This window comes from Mustela erminea, chromosome 1 (assembly GCF_009829155.1).
Source record: "Mustela erminea isolate mMusErm1 chromosome 1, mMusErm1.Pri, whole genome shotgun sequence".
Classification (NCBI taxonomy): Eukaryota; Metazoa; Chordata; class Mammalia; order Carnivora; family Mustelidae; genus Mustela; species Mustela erminea.
This window is the reverse complement of record NC_045614.1, coordinates 126552756-126568918: the sequence shown is the minus strand read 5'-3', so window position 1 is coordinate 126568918 and position 16163 is coordinate 126552756. Positions and strand designations below refer to the sequence as shown.

General features: G+C 43.1%; 1 protein-coding gene across 2 annotated transcripts in view; it reads left to right on the top strand.

Annotated features, from left to right (window-relative positions):
* The first annotated feature begins 502 nt into the window (after positions 1-502).
* The window catches only part of GPR160 (G protein-coupled receptor 160), a 43611-nt gene continuing 27950 nt past the window's right edge, over positions 503-16163 (top strand). Inside the window, exons 1-2 of one of the 2 annotated variants that reach the window (XM_032341485.1) lie at positions 503-595; positions 798-1001. The gene's annotated coding sequence lies outside the window, so the exon portion shown is untranslated. The remainder of the gene's footprint in view (positions 596-797; positions 1002-16163) is intronic. The other variant, XM_032341476.1, reaches the window with a different exon arrangement.

Here is a 16163-nt window from a genome sequence, read left to right as displayed (position 1 = left end):
TTGGGCGGGGGCGAGGGGGCGGTTATCGCGTAGCCTTCGCGCTGGCGGGCCGTCGTGGGTCTGGGGCCCCGGGGTGCGGGGATGGAACCCGGTGGCCTGGGCGGGCCAGACACTCGCACCCTGCGTTTCCAGTGGAGATAGCTTTTTAAACATTATCAAATAGGTGACGTTTCAGAAATGGTGTCTGTAAGTTTCATGCTTCTGGCACCCAAAGGTGGGTGTCATCAGTCACGGACACAGACGCACGTGTGTTCGCTGGGGCGGACCCTGCGACCCCTCTCCTCGCCCTTCGTCGTTGGGGACTGTGCCCCCGCGCGCCAGGCACTGGGATTAAGCCTCAAGGATTTTGCGGGGCTGTTTGTTCGCGGACGCCGTGGCGTCCTGGTTAGTTCTTCTGTCCTGGCTGGCTCAAAAGTCTCCCTCAGTAACCTGGGACTGCCCTCCGGAACTGGTTGGCTGAAGCTCTCTTTTTCTCACCTGAGCAGGTGGCCCCAGGAGGTGGCGGCAGGGCCGAACCCCGGAATTCCAGAGGCGACCGCAAGGACACAGCCCGCAGAGGAAGGTCCTGCAGGCCGAAGACGTGCAAATGACTCGGGTAAGGCGGGGGTGTGCAGAGATAAACCTACACGGATCAAAATCGCAAAGGGCACGTGATTGAGTGTTTGGCTCTGAGAATTGCTAATAATTGCTCAGGTCAAATCATTTCGCGTTTGCTTTTCAGATTTTTTTTTAAACTTATTTAATTTGTAAAAACGTCTGTTTAATATACGTGCCTGATTTCTTTGACGAACCTCTAGGACTGGAATCTTTTTGTGGTATCTGCGGTATGGAATTATTGGGAATTGCCAATAGAGATCAGCCTGGCCGCGGCCACGGGGAGCCTGCGGTTTAAACACTGTTGAAGAGACATGACACAGTAATGCAGTGTGCGAACGTTGGTTGGATCCTGATTTGAAGGGGAAAAGTTCACCAAAAATTGAGCTGATAAGGACTTTTTACTGGTTAGTTGATAGTATTAAGATTATTTTTGTTATTTTTGGTAATGGTGTTATGATTTTTTTAAAAAACCTAATCTTTTAGAAATACATACTGAAATTGAAATACAGGTGGAGGATTTGCTTCCAAATAATTTAGTTTTGCAAAGCAGAAAAGTAAGGGGTGGGAGGGAGTTCCAAAGGAGATGGGCTGCGAATTGTCACTAGCTGGGATGAAGGGTACGGGATGGAATTCCTCACACTATTGTCTCTACTTTGGTATGTTTGGCATTTTCCTTTAAAAGTAACACCATCACCACCAGTGGAAGTTGTTGTGCAGAAAGTAGGTTTGGAAAGCACTGCTGATGTTTCTAGATTGCAGGCCTTCCACAGACCCTCACTTTTTGTAAATCAGGTGTAAAGTCTGCCTCTCTAGACTCATTAAAAAGCCTTCTTTTTCTCCCTGCTGCAGTGCTGCTTTATTATTATCTTCTTCTTTCTTTCTTTTTTTTTTTTTTTGCTCTGTAGGCATTGGGTGTTGCTGAGTTTGACAGAGCTGAGGGGATCAAGTTGATGCAGGTAGATGCTGGGTCAGCTCTTTTCATACAGAGGGTATTAGCAAGCTGGGGATTGAGTTGTGCCAACAGACAGGTTGTGTAAAATGTGTTAGCAGTTTTCCTGAACTACCCAAATTTTTTCCCAAGTTATGCTCATCAAATAAAGCTCAGAGTAATAAACACATGACTTACCAACTTGATATTTGTGTATACTGGGTGCCTAGGTGGCTCAGTGGGTTAAGCTTCTGCCTTTGGCTCAGGTCATGATTTCAGAGCCCTGGGATGGAGCCCCCCATCTCCCTGGGCTCCTTGCTCAGCGGGGAGCTGCTTCTCCCTCTACACCTATCCCCGCCATGTTCTCTCTGCGCTTTCTCTCTCATAAATAAATATAATCTTAAAAAGATTTGTGTATGCTTCTGGAAGCATGGTATACATCAATAAAAAGGTATATGTTGTAAAAAAAAAAAAAATCACAGGGTGAGTGGGGATGTACTTATTGCCTGATAAAGAGATCTTATCTGTTTGTATTGGCCTTTTCACCTTGTTAGCCTCAGGCATCATGATGTATAAATATTTAGCAAAGAATTGACTTCTAAAATATTGGGCTCTGTTCTTTTTGCTTTCCAAGAACCACATTGAAGGAGAGGGACCTGGGCAGTAATATCTATATATTCTTCCAGCTTGCTCATTCTTTCCCTTCTAGATTTATCATACAATTCTACTCATTCTGTCATGCTTGATTAGTAATTTGGAAATGTGGTGATTGCGTGAGGGGGATGTTAAAATTTGGGGGGGGCATACTCCTGAAAGATAAACCTACATTTCTTAGTAGCTTCAGCGGAACTGACTTTAATGCCTCGTTGCTGTTAAGAGAAAAATTAAGTAGATGATACTGTGGTCATTGAAAATTGAAGTGCCAGATCAGCCTAGCCCTTGCTGGTGTGGGTCCACCAGTGGAAAAAAGTTGTAAAGATGCTGTCAGTCAGTCCGTGCAGGAAATGCCAAAGCATGTCCCAGTTTTCTCACAGGGTGTGGGAAAGGAGAGCTGACAAAAATCCTTACAGTTGGAAAATGTCATAGTGAATTCTTGATGATACTTAAGTGGAGTCATTTGGCCTGTGGCTGTTTTTTTGGTGTGTGGGTAAAAGAAAGCTGCAGCTGGTAAGTGACTTTATTTTCTACCTCAGTTCCCTAAAACAAGAGCATGGAGAGAGAAAAACAAACTTGCTGGGCTCTTAAGTGACCAGGCAGTGACCTAATAATGTTTCCTGGCTTCTTTGTGAGGGTGGGGGGGATTCAGCCTTGAGGAGTTGATTGCTAATAGCCATTGTAAGGAAGGACCACACTTGTGATTGCGTCTTTTCCCTGCATCTCTTTATGGAAGGGTAGAAACACATTAGGAAAGCAAATTAGTGCTTTGTTGGCCTTGAAATGAAAGGAAAAGGTGTTGGCAATCAGGTCAACCATAGTTCTCTAATTTTTAAGCACCCTGCTTTCATCTGCACCACTTCATGCCTTCCTGTGGGGATAGAACAGAGCTGCTGGAGCACGACTCTCCTTTCCAACAGATGAGAACCGTGAAATCTAAAGAAGCTAAGACTTGGCCAAGTTGTTTCTTTAGAAAGATGGGGGAAGGAAATGTGGCATTTATGAAGGGTTCATGGTAGTCTTCACACACACACATGTTTTGTTAAGTGTCTCAGAGTTGGGTATTAGCCCATTTTGCAGATGAAATTATAGCTAAGAGAGTTGGTTAATGGTTCACTTGAGGCCTTGCAGCTAGTAAGGGTAGAGCCAGGATTCAAACTCACATCTGTTAGATCATAACGTTTACATGATTCTCCAGCCTCTGTGCTGTCCACACTGCCTTTTGCAGACACCTGAGTGCCACACCCGACTTGGTCAGTCATTGTAGGCAAGCAGTCTTTTGACTACTTTCAGCTGCCTTGGTTAGGAACTCGGGGCATGGGCCATGTTCATACATCAGCTGTTTTATCAGGCCAGGCCAGCAGAGTTAAAACTGAACCGGTGTTGCGAATTGGGAAATTGAACTGTTCTGTGCCCCGGGATTCACAGAGGCAGGCCTGGAGCAGCCTCCTCCCTGGAGCAGAGTAGCATGCCCCGGTTCCCTTGGTCTCCTCTGCTCCCTGAGATGCCCGCCATCTTGAGGCGGGGCCCCAGCGTGCCCGCGATTCTCCCATAGTGAGCAGTCTTTCTGTGGATTTGTCTGTCCAAAAGGGGATGACAGAAATAGGTCGAGAGGCTCTTGTTCCAAGAAAAATGGGAAAGCACATACTCACTTGAGGGAATGAAGAGTCTTGTTTTCTCTGCAGTGTTTGCATGTCACAGGAATACAAGGTATGTCATTTCCTCGCACCCTGCCTGCTGGGCTTATCACATAGAACTTTAATTTCCTACCGTTGCTCTACAACACAGACAGAGTGTTGCATGTATGGGCAAGCCACAGTGAAGAAAAGGAATGCCCCCAATATCCAAACCACTAACTGTGAGTGGGAGTATGGGTCTTGTGCACCTTGGGGATCCCCAGGGTGTTCCGTGGGGATGGGGCACCAAGAAGCCCTCCTTCCTTTAAGCAGCCTGTCACTGGGATCCACACAGATCCTCGAGGTTGTGCGTTGGCTCTCTTGAGCTGCTCTGAGGGGTTCCGAGGACTTGCAAGGGTACTCCCCACCCTCTGTTCCCTGGCCACCCATCTCCAGGTTGGGACAGATCTACTCCTGCATGCTGCTTAGACCCAGCCCTGTCTGAGTGCTCTACAGGAATGAGGAACTGAGAGGCTCACAGTCCAGCCTTTGAGAGATTTCTGTGATATGAGACAAAGGATGGCCCAATTTCCTCCTCTTGAAACTTTCAGTAAAGGGTCATGAAACAGGTATTCTCTCCTCTGTCTGTATCCGCAGTTTCGTTACAGTTGAAGCTTCTGTTTTGATCTGTGTTTCCTTTTCCTGAAGTCCAAGTGTTCATAGATCTTGGAGGTTGAGGGGGTTGAAAAGGAAGAGAAAATAATACCACAAATGGAACCTTGTGGAGTGGTTTCAAGGAAATGTCAGGTGATGTTTTGTGGTCTTTGTCACTAGAACTGTTGGTGCAGGTATATAATACCTTAGGTGACAGAAAAGAACGAATGAGGGCTGTAAGTAGAATGCCTTGTTTAGTTGAAAGACACAAGTTTAGAGACTGAGGTGTTTGGGATATACTGGAATACCCAGTTGATTGCACCCTTTCAGGAGAACTTGGATTCAAGTTTGTGGGTGCATGCTCCCACAAGAGAGGAGATTACTAAGACCGAGTCGCACAGACAGATGGCAAGGGAAAGCAGGCTGCTTGGTATTGGCTAGATCTAACAGAGGTGAGACAGAGCGATCCTGCATGTGGACTGTTGCCAGATGGCAGGATTTATTTCTGGTTCTTCTGTTACTTAGCTGTGTGTCCTTGACCAATTTTTTTTAAACCATTCTGAGCCTCGGTTTTCTCCTGTGTGGAACGTCGGTAATAATAATCCCCATCTTATAGGGCTGTGTGGATTCCATGGCACATCAAGCCTTACAATATAAGGATTCACCGGGGGTTAGCTCTTACTGTTGTTGGTAGAGCCCTGCCTCCTTCACTTTTGCAGGATTTTCCCCCATGGCTTTAGAAGGCAGGCTATGGGGGAGAGATGGTTCCCAGCTCTGACCCTTCTGTTTTCAGAGTGAGCCAAGGGCTGCCCATCTGAGCAGACTTGTGGCCTTAGAGAAAGGTTCTCCATGACAAATGCTCACAGCATGTCTGGTGCAGCAGCAGCTTTGGAAGAGTAAGGCCTGGGCCCATGGCGGTCAACCCTGAGCTTTGGCTCTGTTGTTGGGGGATTAAAACCTGCGCTGACTCTGGAAAAGAGATGGAATCTCCTGGCGTTCCATGTGGGTGCAGACTTCATCCTATGGTGGAAGAACAGGCTGATGTTAGCGTGGACTAGGGGGATGGACACAGGAGTCCCAGACCCACCTCTGCCACCTTCTGTCGTGGAGGGCAGATGGAGGGTTCTGTGCTACCAGTGCCTCTCCCTCCGTCAGCTGGGGATCAGTGTGTCTCACAGGAGTGTCCCGAGAGGCTTACAAAAATTTTGTGAAATCCTGATACAGGTACAGTGAAGCCGTGTGTCCAACTTGCCTCTCTCGAGAGGTGAAATCATAGAGCAGGTCCACTGGCAGGTTTATCCTTTAGCTTGGAGAAGGAATGAAGATGCTGTTAACTAATACTTTCATAGTATTTTGCAGTTTTAAAAGGAGCTGTCTAGTTTGATCATCAGGCAGTGGCGCAGATTTATTTGTCTTTGTTTCTGTTGCCTTTTGTTGCCTGTCAAGAGAGGTACCAAAGCAAAGTGAGGATCAGGCTGGGAGTGAGCCCAGAAATGGGAACGCAGCAGAGCTTTATTAGAGGAGGTCAAGGTGAGTGTGTATTCCTTACGCCCTCAAGGAATTCTAAGGAGGCATGACATCCTGGGGAGGGAAAGGGAGAGAATGATAGTTGGGGTGTTCCTAGGCATCAGAAGGCATCCATTGTGCCCAAGGAGGCAGAGTGGTGCAGCCAGCATCCTCCAGCCATCGGAGGCAGTGGCTCCCCTGTTGACAGCTTCTGCCCAGACCTCTCCGTGGGAGTGCCAGCTGGGGTCAGGGAGAAAGGGAGTGGGCTTTTGGACCCCTTCCTCCTCCCAGCCCATATCCAGACTTGTAGCTTCAGCCATCCAGCCTGCTGGACTAAACCCGGTGTCCTCCTCCTCCCATTTCTCTCCCTCCACTCCCAGCCAGGTGTTCCAGTGAGCTCTCACAGCCCACACTCGCACCCCACCCCCCAGCTAATAAGCCCCCAAGCCTGCTTTCTGTCACCTGCCCTTGTATGCGCTTCCCTCCACTGCCTCCTCCACTTTCCATGGGTACCCTTGGATCCCTTTATCCTAATCACTCGCAAGCTCCTTTCTTTCCATCTTATTTTATTCTTGAAAGGGGAAAGGAAAAAAAAATCTTCTATTACCCCCACTATTCAAGGACCCAAAGACATGAACATTTTGACCTGTTTCTTGCCAGTTTTGTTGTTTTGCTTTTTTAAAGAAATAATGATTTTAACATGTTATAAACATTTAATTCATTTTGTTAGCATTTTAACAAAGTTCTCATACTGTGATTAAAATTTACCATTGCTTTTTTTCATGTCATTACAAATACAGTATGTAGTAATTACATGCTATTTCAACCTTTTTTGAGCTATTCTCTTAATATTAGAGAACTAGATGAGTGCTTATTTTTTGATACTGTGTATCATTCTAAGTTGCCCATACATAAACCTTTGATTCTGCAATATTATAAGAAATTAATACACTCAGTCTTCATCCCAGTTCTGGTACCGAGCTCTGGACGAGAGGAGTGCCTTTTGTTATTCAGAATAAGCTCCTTTCCATTATAAAGGCATTTATGCGAATGAGAGGATTCTTACCCCGGGGGTCTGGTTGCCAGAGGAGCCAACCCTGTGGATAGAGGGGTGGAGCTTTTAAGCGCCCCCCTCTGCCATGGGGCTGTAGGTTCTCTTAATCACTAAGGGCCAGTTACTTAATCAATCGTGCCTAGGTGTTGGGATTCGGAGAGCTTCGGGTTGGTGAGCACCTCAAGGTGCTGGGTTGGGGGTGATGTGCCCAGAGCAGGTGTGGAAGCTGCTGTCCTCCCACTTTGCTTTGTGCATCTCTTGCATTCGGCTGTTTCTGAATTGTATCCTTTATAATACACCAGGAATAGTCAAGTGTAGTCCTGAGTTCTGTGAGCTGCTAAATCGTTAACCCGAGGGGGGCATTGTGGAAACCCCCAGTTTTGAGCTTGGTAGAAGTGTAAGTGACAACCTGGACTTGTGGCTGGTGTCTGGAATGGGAGCGGCCTTATACCCACCCTTGGGGCTTATACCCAAGTCCCCAATGGGGACTTATACCCACCCTTGGGGCTGTGCACTAACTCTGGGCAGTGTCAGAACAGCTTGGTGTGTAAAACCTCACATCTGGTATTAGAAGTGTTGTGAGTAAAGACCGCATTTTTACCTTTTGATTTTACCTTTTGATTTTTACCTTTTGATTCCGTTTCCCATTATTTGGGATGGACTCCTGTGAGAATAATTACCAGGTCCCAGGTTTTGAATAGTAAAAAGTATTCTTTCTGATTACAAAAGCAATACATTTTCAGCATAGGGGAGGCGTAAAAAGTAAATGCGCCCATGCTGTGACCAACCAGAAAGTCAGTTAGTGTAGCTTGGCTGTCCTGCAGGATGTGTCCATCCCTAACCATGCTCTTCTGTGTGTGTGTGTGTGTGTGTGTGTGTGTGTGTGTCTGTCTGTCTGTCTGTCTTTCTGTCTCCCGTGGACCAGCAGGCCAGACATAACCTGAAAGCTTGTTAGAAATGCAGAATCTTAGGCCCATGCCAGACATTGAATTGGAATCCATTTTTCAAAAGGTGTTTTATTTATTTGAGAGCACGAGTCAGGAAGGTGGGGGTGGAGAGAGGGAGAGGGAGAAGCAGACTCCCTGCTGAGCAGGGAGCCAGCTGGACTCTGGGCTCCATCCCAGGCCCCCAGGATCACTACTAGAGCCGAAGACAGATGCTCAATCGGCTGAGCCACCCAGTCACCCCCACAATCCATTTTTTATCAAGACCCACACAGATTTGAGAAGTATTGATTTACAAGGCCACAGTCTTACCAAACATAGAGGGCCTGGCACTGATTACCCCGATCTGTGTACATACGTACATTTTCCCTGTTCACCCAGTATTGGGGTAGTCCTCTCTGTACCACTGGTTTTCAGCCTCCCATCTCCCTACCGTAAGACTGTCTGAGGACAAGGGCTCACTCCCCTCAGTAACACTGATTCCAGGATCAGCAGAATCTTTGGAAAGCAGGGAGAATTCCACTCTGGGCCACACCCCTCCCCCGGAGCCCTGATACATGCAGCTTTTAGCTTGCTTCTGTCACTTAACATTATATCGTCAGCATTTTCCACTATGCTTTCCCACAAAGCTTATCTTTCATGGCTGCAGGTAGTGTGACCATCATGATTCATTTGACTACTTCCCTGTTGTCAGACATTTAAGTTGTTTTGATTCTTTTGGGGCAGGATGGTGTTCTGTAGGCAATTACAAGTTTGCCCAAGTAGGCTGCTCCTGTGGTACTTCCTCCAGCTCTGATTAGTTCCTTATGATAAATTCCTGGAGTGGAGATACTGGTTCAAAAGCCACAAACATTATAAACGGTCTGGAGAAGGTATGAGAGGAGTGTAGGAAGCACCCTGACACTGTACGCTCCCGTGCACTGGCCCATGTGTGCTGTAGACAGACTCTCTGGGGAGCAGAGGTCGTGCCTCATTCGTCATCACATCTGCAGGCCTGGTTGAGAGCAGACTCTAAGCTGTACCTCTAAGGTGGGGGTTGGGAGCGGAAGGGTGGTGGCTTCCTGTGGTGGTTTCCTGTGGTGGCGGCGGTCCCTTCCTCCTAGCCTGAGTCCTGAGCTATAAAAGATGCCACTGTCCAGTGAGTGGCTTCAGGGTGGAGGGGAGCAGCTGCGTGTGTGTATGTGTGTGGACGTGTAGTTAGTGGAAGCCTGAAATGACCACCTCATATACTAGTCCTGAATCTGCTGGACTTGGTTGGCACCAAACGTGGTTTTGCTTCAGAAGTCTGAGACAGTCAGGTTGTCTGACACCACTTCTTCCTGTGACCAGATGAGGAAACTCACGTTAAGCAGACATCGTTCTGAAAGGCACACTCTGATTCTGATGTGAAGAAAAAGTAAACTGTCAATATTGTTTTTGTGATTGAGTTGCAATTTGAAGCTGGATGCCCGGAAAATATTTTTAGCCCTCCCTAAATATTTTTGGAGGAAATGAGTGAATGAATATACAAAGGGTAAATGAGTTTGATTCTGTTCCATAACACAAAGAAGTTAAATATATATGTATATAACACATGATATAATTAAAACATTTAAAAATAAGTATTAAATCATTAGCCACTCATTTTTCTTAACTGTTTGGCATGTTACAATTTCCAAATAGACACATACCATTCCTTCTGGAAATAAGTTATGAATGATTCAGAGTTGGTCTAGTAGTAAGGTTTTTGTGGGGTTTGGGAGGGCATTTCTATTTTTTTTATTTTTTTTAAAGATTTTACTTATTTATTTGTCAGAGAGAGAGTTAGAGAGAGAGAGCACACACAAGCAGGCAGAGTGTCAGGCAGAGGCAGCGAGAGAAGCAGCCTCCCTGCTGAGCAAGAAGCAGGATGCCGGACTTGATCCCAGGACCCTGGGATCATGACCTGAGCCAAAGGCAGTGGCTTAACTAGCTGAGCCACCCAGGCGTCCCTGGAGGGCATTTTTAATCATTTAAAAATTCATGAGGTGCATACAGTAAAATGCACAGATCTGTAAGTGTTACGTTTTGATCAGTGTATGCACCCAGATACACAACATCCCTGTCAAGGTACAGAACATTTTTGTGGCGCCTGGGTGGCTCATTCAGTTAAACATCCAACTCTTGACTTTAACTCAGGTCATGATCGTGGGTTCTGGGATCAAGCTAGGCATTAGGACTCTGTGCTCAGGGGGAAGTCTGCTTGAGGATTCTCTCTCTCCCTCTCTCCCTCTCCTCCTCCCACCCACCCCTACTTGCTGTCACTCTCTCTTTCACTCAAATAAATAAATAAATCTTTAAAAAAAGAAAAAAAAGATACAGAACATTTTCATGCTCCAGAAAGTTCTCTCATGCCCCTGTGCAGTCTCCTTACCCCAAAGGCAATTGCTGTTCTGAATTCTAGCACCATAAATGAGCTTTGCCTTTTCCTGAAATTCATATAAATGAAATGTAATGTACATTTTATAAATGGAATACAGTATAAATAGAACAAAACTGGCTTTTTGTCAACATGTTTTAGAGACTCTTTCATGTGTGTTTCAGTAATTTGGTTTTTATTAATAACTAATATTCCATTTTTTAATCTATCACAATTTATTTATCTGTTCTCCTGGGAAGACCATTTGGGTTGTTTCCAGTTTGGGGCCATTTTAATGAATAAAGCTGTTACAAACATTGTTGTACAAGTTAAAAAACAACAACAGTTTTGCTGAGGTGTAATTTACATACCCTAAAATCCATCTATCATACGGGTACGGTACAGTTCTTTTATTTTTATAGACTTTTACACCCATCACTGCATTCTAATATCAAAACATTTCCATCACCCCGAAGTTTGCTCATGCCACTTTACAGCCAAGACGGCCATTAATCTACTCTCTATCTTCTGCCTTTCCTGGATATCTCCTATAAATGGAATCCTTGAATCTGCAATTTTTTTGTATCTGGCTTCTTCCACTTGGTTTAATAGTTCTGAGGTTCATCCACTTTACCACGTACATCAGTAGCTTGTCCCTTTGGATTGTTGAATAGTATTTAGTTTTATGGATGTGTACTATATTTTGTTCATCCTTTTACCAGTTGATGGACATTTTGTTTCCAGTTTGGGGCCACTATAAATTTTGAACAGGTGTTTGTGTGGACCTGTGTTTTAATTTTTCTTAAGTAGATTCTTAGGTGTGTGATTACTGGATCATATGGTATGTTTATATTTAAGTTTTTAAGAAACTGCCACACTTTTTGCAGAAGAGGCTGTACAGTATTAGAGTCTGACCACAATACACGAGGGCTTTGATTTCACTACATTCTTGCCAATGCTCAGTATTGTTAGTTGTTTCGATTATGACGGGTCAAGTGGATGTGTGGTGATATCTTACGTAAGTTTTAATTTGCACTTCCCTAATGACTAATGATGTTGAGTACCTTTCCGTGTGCTCATATCTTTGGCAAAATGTTTAGTTAAATCTTGTGCCCATTTTCAGGGCGCCTGGGTTGCTCAGTTGGTTAAGGTCTGCCTTTGGCTGAGGTCATGGTCCCAGGGTCCTGGGGTCGAGCCCCACATCAGGCTCCCTGCTCTGCGGGCCTGCCCTCCCTCTCTACCTATTTGTGCTCTCTAAATAAAAAAATAAATAAATATTTTTAAAAATCTGCTTTTTTTTTTTTTTAAATTTTTTTTAAACTGAAGCTTATATATATATATATATATTATATATATATTTTATATATATATATTTTAAGGATTTTATTTATTTATTTGACAGAGATCACAGGTAGGCAGAGAGGCAGGCAGAGAGAGAGAGGAGGAAGCAGGCTCCCCGCTGAGCAGAGAGCCCAATGCAGGGCTCGATCCCAGGACCCTGGGATCATAACCTGAGCCGTGGGCAGAGGCTTTAACCCACTGAGCCACCCAGGCGCCCCCAAAAATCTGCTTATTTTTAAAACGGGGTTGTCACTGTTATCTTAGTTTCAAAATTTTAAAAAATATTCTTTAGAATGTTTAATAAATTCAGCAGGGAGTGTGCTTCTCCCTCTCCCTCTGCCTGCCACTCCCTCTGCTTATGCTAGCTCTCTCTCAAATAAATAAAATCTTTTAAAAAATTAAATGTTTAATAAAAATATTCATGTTTTAAGAAATTCTTTAAGAAAGTCTTTTATCTGATGTGATTTGCAAATATTTTCTGAATCTGTGACTTAGCTTTTTGTTTTCTTAATGGTGCCTTTTAAAGAAAAAGCTTTGAATTTTAATGAAGTCTAAGTTACCCATTTTTTTTCTTTTATGGTTTCTGCTTTTACATATCTAAGAAATATTTCCTATTCTACAAGCCTTTTTTATTGTAGACTTTATCTTTTAGAGCAATTTTAGATTCACAGCAAACTTGAGCAGAAGGTACAATTTCCCAAAGAGATTCCCCATCTACGCCCTACCTCCACACAGGCACAGCCTCCCCGTAACATCAGAGAGCTACTTTTGTTGCAGTTGTTGAACCTACATTGACAGATTCATAATTATCCCAAATCCGCAGTTTACATTGAAGTTCACTATTGGTGGTACATATTCTGTGGGTTTGGACAAATCCATAAAGACATATATTCACAATTATAATATCATACAGAGCGCAGCTTAAAATCTCTGTGCTCCGCCTGTTCTTCCCTCCCCACCCCTCTATATCCTGGCAACCACTGATCTTTTTACTGTCTCCCTAGTTTTGCCTTTTCCAGAATGTCATACACTTGGAATCATAAAGTGTGTAGCCTTTTTAAATTGGCTTCTTTCACTTAGTAATATGCATTTAAGTTTCCTCCATGTCTTTTTGTGGCTTGATAGCATTTTTCTTTTTAAAGCACTGAATAACAGTTTATCCAAGGACATCTTGGTTTCTTCCAAATTTTGGCAATTACAAATAAAGCTTGTTGTAAACACTTGTGAGCAGTCTTTTGTGTGGAGATCAGTTTTCAGTCCCTGTGGGTAAATACAAAGGAGGACAATTGTATGATAAGAATACATTTAAGGGGCACCTGCCTGGCTCAGCTGGTGGAGCGTGTGACTCTCTGGGTTATGAGTTTGAGCCCCACAGTGGGTGTAAAGATTACTTAAAAACAGAGGCTTTAAAAAAACAAAAACAAAACAAAACTACCAAACTGTCTTCCAAAGTCACTGTACCATTTTGCATTCCCACTAGCAGTGAGAGTTCCTGTTGCTTCACATCCTCACCAGCATATGGTATTGTCACACCAGTTTTTGGGTGGATATTATTTTAGTTTCTCCTGAGTAAATACCTGAGAGTGGAAGCACTGAATCATAGGATGGGTGTATGTTTAAGTGCCAGCCTGATTTCCAAGGGGTTATACCACTTCACACTACTGCATCTTTTCCAATACGTGGTACTGGTCATTTTAATTTTAGCCATTCTGATGAGTATGAAATTGTATGTCATTGTGGTTCTAAGAGGCTTTTTCCTAATGACTAATGATGTTGAGCACCTTTTCATTTGCTGTTGATCATTTGTACATTTTCCTTTTGAAGTGTCTTTTCAAGTACTTTGCCCATTTTTGTTTTGAGTGTTTGTTTTTTTATTCTTGATTTGTAGGCTATCTACGTGTATATGTATGTGTTTGTAGTCTGGTAGTCTGGGCACAAGTCCTTTGTTAGATACATACATTGTGAATATTTCCGCCAGGGTGTTTCTTGCCTTTTCATTTTCTTATGAGCACATTTTAATTTTATTGATTCCTCTTTAGCAATTTTTTTTTCTTTTATGGTTGGTAATTTTGCATTTTGCCTAATAATACTTTCCTACCTAAGATTGCAAGGATATGCCCCTTTGTTTTGCTTCTAGAGGGTTTAGTCTTAGCTTTTATGTTTAAACTTGTGATCCATCCAGGGGCACCTGGGTGGCTCAGTGGGTTAAAGCCTCTGCCTTCGGCTCAGGTCATGATCCCAGGGTTCTGGGATCACATCTGGCTCTCTGCTCAGTGGGGAGCCTGCTTCCCTTCCTCTCTCTCTGCCTGCCTCTCTGCCTACTTGTGATCTCTGTCTGTCAAATAAATAAATAAAATCGTTATAAATAAATAAATAAACTTGTGATCCATCCTGAATTAATACTTGTGTATATAGTATGAGGTGGGATTGAGGTCCTCCCCCCCATACACATTTATCCAGTTGGTCCAGAATTATTTGTTGAAAAGACTTTCCTTTCCTCCATTGAATAACATTGGTATTTTCTTGTAAGTCAAATGGACCTTTGGTATTTATTTGTAAATCTTTTAAACTGTTCTCTTTGTTCTTAAGTCATTACCACGCTGTCTTTAGTTCTGCGGTTAATAGGTCTGGAAATCAGGTATTGTAAATTTTTCAACTTTGTCCTTTTTCAAAATTTTTGACTATTCCAGTCCTTTGTATTTTCTTATACATTTTAGAATCAGCTTGGTTGATTTTTCTACAAAAAAAGCATAGTTGGATTTTGATCAGGACTATATTGAATCTGTCAATCTGGGAAGCATTGCTATCTTAGTATTAATCTTTTTATTCATGGAGAAGGTATATTTGTCATTTATTTAGGTCTTCAGTTTCTCTCAGCAGTATTTTACAATTTTTAGCATTGATGTTTTGTACATATTTTAAAGAGTTTTGTTTCTACATATTTGATGATTTTTAGTCTATTGCAGAAGGTATTTTTTACATTTTAAAGTTTTGTTTTTATATATATGCACATGTGTATATATATAACTTTTTAAAAATTGATCTGTAACCTTAATAAAGTTAATTTATTAATTCCAGTAAGTTATTGGTTGTTGCCTTAGCATTTTCTCTATACAGTCAACATTGAACAGTGCAAGGGTTAGAAGTGCTGACCTATCCCCTCCATAGTCGAAAATCCACATAAAACTTTTGATTCCCTAAAACTTAACTACTAGCAGCCTACTTTTGACCAGAAGCCTTACCAATAATATAAACAGTTGATTAACACATATTTTGTATATGTATTATATACTGTATTCTTACAATAATGTCAGCTACAGAAAAGAAAATGTTAAAATCATGACAGGAAAAACATTTATAGCACTGTACTGTTATTATTTTTTTTTAAAGATTTTATTTATTTATTTGAAAGAGAGAGAGCATGAGACAGGGCAGGGTCAGAGGGAGAAGCAAACTCCTCACTGCACAAGGAGTCCGATGTGAGACTTGATCCCAGGACCCTGGGATCATGACCTGTGCCAAAGGCAGATGCTTAACTGATGGAGACATCCAGGTGCCCTGTACTGTATTTACTGATACTGATGAGGGAGCAGGAGGCTGGCTGAGGACAAAGCAAAAGCTGGCGCCTTAGACCCCCCCCCTTCATCTGCTCCCCTCCATATGTGTGGCATTCCTCAGGCACCCCTGACTGCCATAAAATGATAAATAGTTAACTTGCTGAGATCGCAATCCTGCAAGACAGGAGTCTCCCTTGGTTTGCAAATTTCCTTGAGATTACAACAAAGAAGTTACCTTATCAATAGCCCAATTTCCAAAGACACAGAACTCAGTTCCTCAAGCCTAATGTTACCCTCCCCTCCATAAAAACCGAAGGAGGTGGAAGTAGAAGGAAAAGTAAATAAAGTTAAATTTCTTCTAAACCTAAATCTTATTAACAAGGATGCTTGATAGCAGGAATGTAACATTCCACCAGACTTCCAATTGTCTTTACTTGATAGCAACTAAGCCTTCAATATCCTGATAGTATTCCTTGCCCCAATAGCCCTTCTGAACACCCCTTTGTCCTCACCTACCCAACTCCTGTGTATATAACCAACCACTCCTCACAACCCGGGGCAGCCGCATCTCTGCCTGCCCACGGGCCCTGTCCCCGTGCTCTAATAAATCACCTTTTGCACCAACGACGTCTTAAGAATTCTTTCTTTAGTCGTCGGCTCTGAACCTCCTCACCCCACCGAACCTGACTTAGGTTCTGGGACTTCATCAATACCAAAGTTGATGTTGTTTGCTTACAAGATGAATCATTTCTCTGTAAGTACCTACACCAGTATTGTTTTATATGGTAAAAACACTGTAGCTGTTATATATATTGCTAACACTAGACGTTGAAAATGAAAAATAATGTGAAAAAGAAATTCATGTTTATTTACAGGTCTAATGATTCTTGGTAACAAAGAAACAACAATATAATTGCTTTTTCTAGCTTAGCTTA